The sequence below is a fragment of the Equus asinus genome, chromosome 12 (assembly GCF_041296235.1).
Source record: "Equus asinus isolate D_3611 breed Donkey chromosome 12, EquAss-T2T_v2, whole genome shotgun sequence".
Classification (NCBI taxonomy): Eukaryota; Metazoa; Chordata; class Mammalia; order Perissodactyla; family Equidae; genus Equus; species Equus asinus.
The window spans coordinates 82,645,175-82,654,502 of NC_091801.1; the positions used below are offsets into that span (position 1 = coordinate 82,645,175).

At 50.5% G+C, this 9,328-nt stretch overlaps 1 long non-coding RNA gene across 1 annotated transcript; it reads right to left on the reverse strand.

Moving 5' to 3' along the window:
• Window positions 1-2,696: 2,696 nt before the first annotated feature.
• LOC123290270 (uncharacterized) lies at window positions 2,697-8,168 on the reverse strand. Its single transcript, XR_006534652.2, has 4 exons — window positions 8,050-8,168; window positions 6,120-6,324; window positions 5,483-5,796; window positions 2,697-3,136 (listed from the first exon to the last, which is right to left on the reverse strand). It is a non-coding gene; the product is annotated as an uncharacterized lncRNA (long non-coding RNA).
• Window positions 8,169-9,328: the final 1,160 nt, after the last annotated feature.

Sequence of the window (9,328 nt, forward strand, 5' to 3'; positions counted from 1 at the left end):
ACAAGTCAGTGGAATAGCTGCTCAACAAACGCTTGTCGAATGAACACATGATTAAATAAACATACTTGGTGACTGGCATAAAGCAGTTAAATCCTAGGTTGATTGGCAAACTCTTACTCATCCTTTGAAACCCTGTTCAGGGTCACCTCTTCCAGGAAGGAAGCATCTTCTGAAACCCTTCAAGGAGGTCACCTACTACATTTTACTTTAGGGTGGAACGTGATGCGTGTTATAGTCAGGTACAAAGCGCTATGGGAAGTTGGGGATGGGGCAGACGCTTGCAGAAGCAGCAGTGAAAGGGAGGAGAGGGAAAGATACTCAGGGAAGGCTTCCTGGAGGAAAAGGAGGCTTTGAGACTAACCTGGAGGGAGGGGATGGTATTGGGACAGGGGAAAGATCAAAGGGAAGTGATGCGTGGAGGGAAGAGGGCAAGCGTGTGAGTTTCCTGGGGCTGCCCAACTAAGTCCCACGAGCCAGGGGCTCAGGGCAGCAGAGACTATGGTCTCCCAGTCCTGGAGGCCAGAAGTCCGAGATCAGGGAGTGGGCAGGGCTGTGCTCTCTCGGAAGGCTGCAGGAGAGGGCCCTTCCTTGCCACTTTCTGGCTTCTGGGAGTTGCCAGCAGCGCTTGGCATTCCTTGGCTTGTAGACATCACTCTAATCTCTGCCTCCATCTTCACATGTCCTTCTCCTGTGAGTATCTGTGTCCAAATTTTCCTCTTATCAAGACAGCAGTCATCGGACTAGGACCCATCCTACTCCTCACCTTAATTTGATTACATCTGCAAAGACCCTATTTCCAAATAAGGTTACATTCTTGGGTATCAGGGGCTAGGTCTTTTTTTTATATAGATTTTTTTTTTTTTTTGTGAGGAAGATTGTCCCTGAGCTAATATTCGTGCCAGTCTTCCTCTATTTTGTATGTGGGATGCCACCACAGCCTAGCTTGACAAGTGGTGTGTAGGTCCGCGCCCAGAATCCAACCTCACAAACCCCGGGCCGATGAAGCAGAGTGCAAGAACTTAACCTCTATACCACCAGGCTGGCCTCACGACTTTGACATAAGAAAATTTTTGTATGTTGAGGTGTCTGGGGAAGCCATTCTGTTTAAACTGGATTTGGCCTAAATTTTATCTGAAGCGAGAGGTCTGACTTGTGGCTCGTCAAACACACTTTGTATGTCTGCTTTAACCATCATCCTCAGTGAAGAATCTATTCTTTGAAGACAAGAATCGACACCTCCCTTCCTATGACACCAGCGTTCTTTGAAGACAAGTGTCTCTCCTGTGACATCAAGATCTCGTTGGCCCGCTGTGTATGTGCTACTCTATGACAAACCATCTCCTTGAGTCCTTGAAAGAATGTCCCCCTGTCATGCCTGGTGCCTGTCTCTTTGTCGGGAAAGGTACAGAGCTGTGCTGAAGGTCCCTGGTCTCTGGAGCGCTTCCTGCCTCTGTGAAGGCTGCACTCCCGGGCTACAGCCCTCAGTTTGGCTCGAATAAAACTCTCTCTCCCTTTCTTTTTTGATAGAATGGTTATTGATTGTTTGCATTGACAACTTGAACGTATTTTTTTAGGGGGAACACAATTCAACCCACAACAATAAGTAAAGGTGACTTGTTCACATCTGGGAAGTGGGGAGAGACGGGTTCCATTTGGGAAGAGCCTAAGGGGCGAGAGCAGATGAGTGAAGGTGCTGGAGCTGTAAGTGGGGGGATCACAGCGATGCCTGAGTGCAGAAGGGGGTCAGCCAGGGGGCTGGAGGACTCACAGGGGGTCCTAACAGCCCCAGGGGTTGCGCCCAGACTCGGGGACAGGCTTTGTGCTTCCCCGTCACCTGTATCATCCTGTTTAACCCCCGTGACAGCCTCCTGGGTGGGGGCTGTCATCAGCTCCAGGTTACCGAGGAGGAAACTGGGCCCGTGAAGGCAATGGTGTCGGCTCGAGGGCCCACAGCTGGTAAATGCTGAACTCAGGTTTGCACCCAGGTCCAGCTGTCTTCACTGCCTGCACCCAACAGCTAAGCCAGTGTGCTTGTGTTGTGCAGTTGCCTGTAGATGTTAACATGTTTAGGTGTGATTTGTGGGGGTATACACTTTCACAACCTTTGTTTCTTTTTGTGTTTTCAGACCTGGAGACAATGGCTGGAAAGGGTGGCCTCTTTTAGTTTATCTCATGGCTTTGTTTATACTGCCTTCGAGCTGTCACATGTGGGCAGATTATTTTTAAGCTCTCCACCTTGGGGGCATTGATTTTTGTCTGGCTGAATTTTGAAGGACAATGGCTCTGGCACTTGGCGGGCAGAGAGCTGGCCTGGCTGGGCTGTCTACACACACTAGCTCATCGAAACCGCCCAAGGCCGAGCCCACAAGGTTGGAGAAACAGCCCCACAGAGCTCCCATGCCTCGTGGCAGGGCCAAGATTTGCACCAGGGTCTGCTTGACACCCATGTTCACGCTAGTTGGTCCTTATCTCTGCAGGTGGTCTGTGACCAGCCGAGGTCAGCAGGGCAGAACACTGTCCCCCTCCTCTCCTGTGAGTATCCAGAGAGAGCTGCCCCTTCTGTGAAACCCTCAAGATCCTTGGGCTTCACTATGGACAACAACATGGAGCTTCCTCTAAAAATTAACGTAGAATGACCACATGACCCCGCAATGACGCTTCTGAGTATACACCCAACGGAATTGAAAGCAGAGACTCAGGTATGTGTATATCTGTATTCATAGCAGCAGCATTCACAACAGCAAAAAGGTGGAAACAACCGGGTGTCCATCGATGGATGGATGGATAGACAAAATGTGGTCCAGCCACACAATGGAATACTATTCAGCCTTAAAAAATGAGGAAATTCTGACAGATGCTGCAATATGGATGAACCTTGAGGACATTATGGTCAGTGAGATAAGCCAGTCAAAAAGGGCAAATACTGTAGGATTCCACTTACGTGAGGGACGTAAAACAGTTAAATTCGTAGAGACAGAAAGTAGAAGGGTGGGCGCCAGGGGCTGGAGGGATGGGGCAGGGGAGCTGGTGTTTCATGGGGACGGAGTTTTCACTGGAAGATGAAAGAGTTCCGGAGACGGACGGGGGTGACGGTTGCACACCAATGTCAATGTACTTCATGCCATTGAACTGTACACTGAAAAATGGTTAAAATAGCAAATTTCATATTATGTATATTTTACCACAGTAATAAGAAAAAAAAGATCCTTGGGTTTCAAAAACTCATCTTGTGCTGACTTTTCCTGAGGCACACAGCTGTGAAAGCGAGCGCCCCCACCGGCAGCCTGTGAGGGATTCCGTTTCTCCACACTTTCTACAACCCTTGTTCTTATGTGTCTTCTTGAGAAGACCCACCCAGTGGGTGTGAGTGGTGCTGGGGACTGAATTGCGTCCCCCCAAATCCATGTGTTGAAGTTATAACCCTCAATGAGATTGTATTTGTCGACAGGGCCTTGAGGGAGGTGATTAAGGTTAAATGAGGTCGTAAGGGTGGGGCCCTAATCTGATAGGACTCGTGTCAAGGAGAGGGACACGCCAGGTCCCTGTCTCTCTCTCCCTCTCTCCCTGCAAGCACAGAGGAAGGGCCATGTGAGGACACAGCAGGGAGGCGGCTGCTACAAGCTAGGAAGAGAGGGCTCACGGGAAACCAGCGCTGTCTACACCTAGAGCTCAGACCTCCGGCCTCCAGCACGGGGGGAAAACACGTTCCCGTGGTTTAAGCCACCCGGTCTGTGGCATTTCTCACGGCAACCCAGCAGGCTAACACAAGTGGTGTCTCATTTTAGTTTTGATCTGCATTTCCCTGATGGCTAATGATGTCCAGCATCTTTCCAGATGCTGTTTGCCGTTTGTATATCTTCTTGGAAGGAATGTATGTTCAAATCCTTTGCCCCACCCCACCCTTTTTTTTTTTTTTTTGAATAAGGAAGATTGGCTCTGAGCTAACATCTGTGCCAGTCTTCCTCTATGGAAGCATGGCTCATAGCCTCAGCATGGCTGATAAGCTGTGTGTAGATCCATGCCTGGGATCTGAACCCGCAAACCCCGGGCTGCTGTAGAGGAGTGCACAAATTCAACCACTACACCACTGGGCCGACCCCCTTTGCTCATTTTTAGTTTGGATCATTTGCTTGTTATTTTTGAGTTTAAGGTTCTTTATATGTTCTGGATATAAGTCTTTTATCAGATATATGATTTGCAAATATTCCTTCCCATCCCGTGGATGGTCTTTTCCCTTTCTTGACGGTGTCCTGTGAAGACTAAAAGTTACTTTTAATAAAGTCCAATTTATCTTTTCTTTTCTTTTGTTGTCGATGCTTTTGGTGTTGTATCTAGAAACCATTGCCTGATCCCAGATCATAAAGATTTATCCTATGTTTTCTCCTAAGAGTTTTATAGCTTTAGCTATGGTCTCTAGATCTTTGCCCCATTTTGAGCTAATTTTTGTATGTGGCGTGAGGTAGGGGTCCCACTTCCTTCATTTGCATGTGGAGATCCAGTGGTCCGCGCACCAGCTTGTTGCAAAGACTGTTCTTTCCCCATTGAATCATTTTGGCTCCCCTGTCAGAAGTCAATTGACCAGAAACGTGAGGGCTGATTTCTGGACCCTCAATTCTGTTTTACTGATCTATTCATCTATCCTTATGCCAGTGCCACACCGTCTTGATTATCATAACCTTATAGAAACATTTAAAATGAAGAAATGCGAGTTCTCTAACGTTGTTCTATTCTCACGATTGTTTTCGCTATTCTGGATCCCTTCAATTTCCATGTAAATTTTAGGATCAGCTTGTCAATTTCTGCAAAGAAGGGAGCTGGGATTTTGATAGAAATTGCGTAGATTCTGTAGATCAACTCGCAGAGTGTTGCCATCTTAACAGTGTTAAGTTTTCTCACCCACAAAGGTGGCAAGATTAGTTTTTACAGTAATTTTGTTTTTTTGAGTGGGTAAACCTTGTACAGTGGAAAATTTTTTTAAAAGTACAGAAGGATGGTAAGCAAAAGTAAGTCACTTGGCCTGTCCCACCCCCACCCCTGCTTCCTGGGGCCTCCCCAGAGGCAACCGCCAAAGCCAGATTCGCTGTGCGCTCCAGCGACAAGCAAACACTATTGTGTTCTCCAACCTTTATTTGGCCCCGGTTGTACATCTGTGCAGGCCATTCTTCCCTTGCCCTTTTCGCCAATGATTGTATCAGACAGCATTGGTGCTCTGCCCGGGGCCCCTTGGACTTTGTGAGTGTGTGCACGCAACCCTCTCCTGGCTTGGGGTGTTTTCTCTCCAAGGGCCGGCAACGGAAGCTCTTATTTGGAGAACTGACCTTGGGCTACCAGAGTCTGCTTTGTCTACACACACAGAATCAGAAGTGGCTGCGAATTCACATCTCCCGGAGCAGCCCATAGCCTAAGACTGAGACCCAGTGCCCTGCTCCCTTGCCTGGACAGGAACATAGCTCAACCCCCAGGGCCGTGAGGCAGTACCTACCCTCCCGAGTCCCCTGCAGGGCCAGGCTCGGCTCTCTCCTGCCACTTCGCTTAGAGCTCTCCCCACGTGGTGCCCGCTTATCCAGGAATCTCCACGTAGGTGATGCTGCTGGGAGCCCCAGCCAAGACGGCCACTCAGCACAGTTCGCTTCATCTAGGTTCATGAAGAACTCGTTCACTTCTGAGGACCACCCAGCATGCCGTTCTGCCCTTTCTGTTGATCTGATCTCATTTATTTGCTCAGTGGATCAGTCTGCATAGACCTCAACTCTGCCATCTCACACACGTGTGTTTGGACATGCTTAGAATAAATTCCTGGAAGTAGAATGACAATGTCAAAGGGTACGTGTGTTTGTGACTGTGAGAGATGTTGCTGCATCGCCCTCCGTGGAGGTGGCAATTGTTACCACCCCAGAGATGTTAAAGGGGAACGAGTGCCAGGCTCCTTTGCCCTGGCTTCCTCTAGGGGGCGCACACGCCCTCCTGTTCGGAATGGCGGGAGGTCTCCACGGTGCCCGTCATGGGAAGGCGAGGGAGGCCTGGGGGCTGGTTTGCAGGGCTGGAGGGGTGCGCTGCGTTTTCACATGGGGAAACTGAGGCAAAGGAAGGAGAAGGGACTTTCTGTTTGCTCTGTTTACCTTGCACCAGCCGCAATAGTGACGTGAGGCTCTTGCAATGCTGCGCTCAGTCCACGCTGTTGTCTCTCCTGCAGAGCCCTCCCGGCCTTCATCTCCACCTTGCCCTCCTCCGAGTCCTGTCCCAGGGCTGATGGTGGGCAGCACACGCTACTGAGTGAGCGGATGGAGGAACGTGCAAATCGATGCCCGAGCCACCTGCCCTGGTCTGCGCAAAGGAGATAATGTGATGGCCGAGATGGGCCGCATCCTCCTGCCACAACGCCTGTGCCTGAACGCAGGGTCCGGGGCCCCAGGGCCTCCTCCCATCCCTTTCATTCCTCTCGACTTGTTGTAGTGTTTTTAATTTGCTATTTAATGTCATTCTAAGTAAAGAAAAATTAAAAATTTATATTATTCATATTTTGAATAAATGTTAATAAAACAAAACAAACAAATTTTGAATTTTGATGTTCACGTATATTTTGTGTGATGCCAGTTTTAAATGCAAAGTCCCTAGCCTGTATGCGGACTCACCGAATTACACTATTTGTGCTTCGTCGTTTGCACAGTGGTCCCCGCTTAGCTGAGGTTTCCCTCTTCATGGTTTTACTTACCCGTAGTCAACTGCGGTCCAGAAGCAGATGATCCTCCTTCAGAAGGCTGATAGTGGCCTAACACTGCTGGCCCACCTGGGGGCTCCTCTGTGTGCGGGCGTGTGCCACCACACGTGTTGCATGTCAGTAAAACTGGCCCTGCCCCTGAAATGTCTGGAAGGAGAAGGTGAACTTCCCCCGAGAGAGGTGCTGGGGCTCAGGGGAGGCTCAGGATGGGGATATAAGTGTGGGAGTTGCTGACATGTAGATTCAGGGGATGCAGAGATGTTGGGTGTGAGTGAAGGAAGGCACAGACCCCAGGGGAGACATAGGAAGGGTCTGGACTTTAAGTCGGACCCTTGCCAGCTCTGCCGTTGACATCCTCTGAGTATGAGACTTGAGCTCACCCATCCGCTCATCTACCCCTCCATCCATCAATTCACCCATCCCCATCCATCCATTATACATCTACCCACTCATCCAATCATCCATCTATCCACCATCCATCGTCCATCCATCCTCCTGTCCTTTCATCCATCCATCCATTCTCTCATCTATCTATCCACCCATTCACCCACTCATTTATCCATCCATCTACCCACCATCTGTCATCCATCCATCCACCCATCCATCCATTCACCCACCCATCCCTCTACCTGCTCATCTCTCCATCACCCATCCATCATCCATCCATCCGCCTTTCTTTCCATCTATCCATCATCCATCTATCTATCATTCATCCACCCACTCATCCAGCAACCCATACTCCACCTGTTCATCCACCCATCCATCCAATAAATACTTTCTGAAATCTAGTAAGGGCCAGACACTATGGCGACCATGTGGTAAACTTAGTCTCTTCTGTGAGATGAGTGACAATGTTATAACAAGATCGTATTTGTAAGATGTCGGGCACAGAGCAGGCGCAGAGTAGAAGATTAACGTATAGAAGAGTAATTCGCCAAAGTTCTTCCTCGTATTTACCCTTCACTCCCAAATTGCTGAGAAGTAAAACAGGCACTACCATGATTGAAGATTTTTGATTTTGGGCTTTGAGAGAAAAGAGCAGAGGCCCAGCTTCACGCAGGGCTCACTCAGGGCCTGCCAGAAAGGGGATGGGGACGAGAGGGCAGGGCAGCAGAGGCAGAGGCTGGAGGCAGAGCTGTAGGTCCCACACAGGAGGGAGGGGCTGGGCACAGCCACTCATCAGAAGAGCGATCCCTGCCACAAGCCCTGAGAGGTGGCCCTGCTGTGCCCACTCTAAAGAGGGGTGTGGTGCCCTCTGTAAGTGGCAGAGCTGAGACCCAGCCCCGGGCCGAGGGATCAAGCTCCGCTCTTGACCAAGGACCCTCACCTACCCTGAGACTCCTCTCCTCCTCCTCAGGCAGGCTCCACCGATGCTGGAACTGGTCCTCTGGGTACCAGCTGCTGCAGGGTGACCCTACAGACAGTAAACAACCTCAGCGAAGTCTTGCTTAACCCCGAGAGCAGCAGGGCAAGAAAAAAGGGAAGGAAATGAGGCCAGCCAAACACAGTGGGTGCCAAGCCTGGGGATGGCAGCAGTCATTTCTCACGATGGCCAGAGGTCTGTGCCAATACCCCATTTTACAGATGGGAAGACTGAGGCTCCCAGAGGGGAGGTGAGCTGCTCTGGACCCCTGCCCCTGGCACCCCCACAGCTCAACAGCTCCGTGGCCAGCCCCACCCCTGCCCCGTCTTTTTTCCTGAATTTGATTGCCCCAGCAACATGATAACCAGAGAGGAAATGAGAGAAAGAAGAAAAGCCCCGCCCCCAGCTCCCGACTTCTGGGTTCTTTCCGGGCCCTGTCCACATCTTGGCCACATGTAGATGTCACATTAATCATTGTGACCCTAAGGGAGTCGTGGGGCTGCTTTCAGCCAAAAGCCCCTTCATTTCCTTGTGGTCACAGCAGCTGTGCAGTGACAAGCTTTTGAAATAATTGTGGTTTCTTTCTCATATCAGAAATTCTATATAATTATTGCAAAAAACTTTAAAAATAAGCAAAAAGAAAAAAAATCACCTGTAACCCCACCACCACGCGGCAGTAGAGTCCTCCGTCCATTTGTTCATTCACTCAGCACACGTTTGTCGAGCACCGCTGCGTGCCAGGCTTGGCAGGCCCTGGGGAATGAAAATGAACAAGGCAAACATTCACAGAGATGCACGACTCAAACCTCAGGCTCTGCCGTCTATGCACCCCACCCAATAATGCGTCCACACTGGGTGTGGCTGTCCACACTGGGCTATCTCAAAATAGCAGGCCTCCAGGACAGGGAGGGTGTCCCACATAGCACATTTCTTTGCCAAGCCCTTCCAGGTATAACCTTGTGTCTGGCCCTGAGCAGAGGCCCAGCTGCCAGGGTGAGTCTGGGGTGTGTAGGTGACGGGGCCAGAGCATGCCTCTCTGGGCCCTGGTTCCCCATCCTGGGGCCTTCTCAACTTTGCCTCTCCCAGGGGCCCTGCTTCTTGTGTCTGTCCTTGCTTCTGCGGCCGCCTGCCTCCTCTTCCTGAGTAGCAGGAGGCCCAGGCTCACACAGCAGTGCTGCCCCCCGCCAGCCTGCAGGGTGGGGTGGGGAGGGCCGTGGCCCTGTGCACCAAGGCTCTCCTGCAGATAT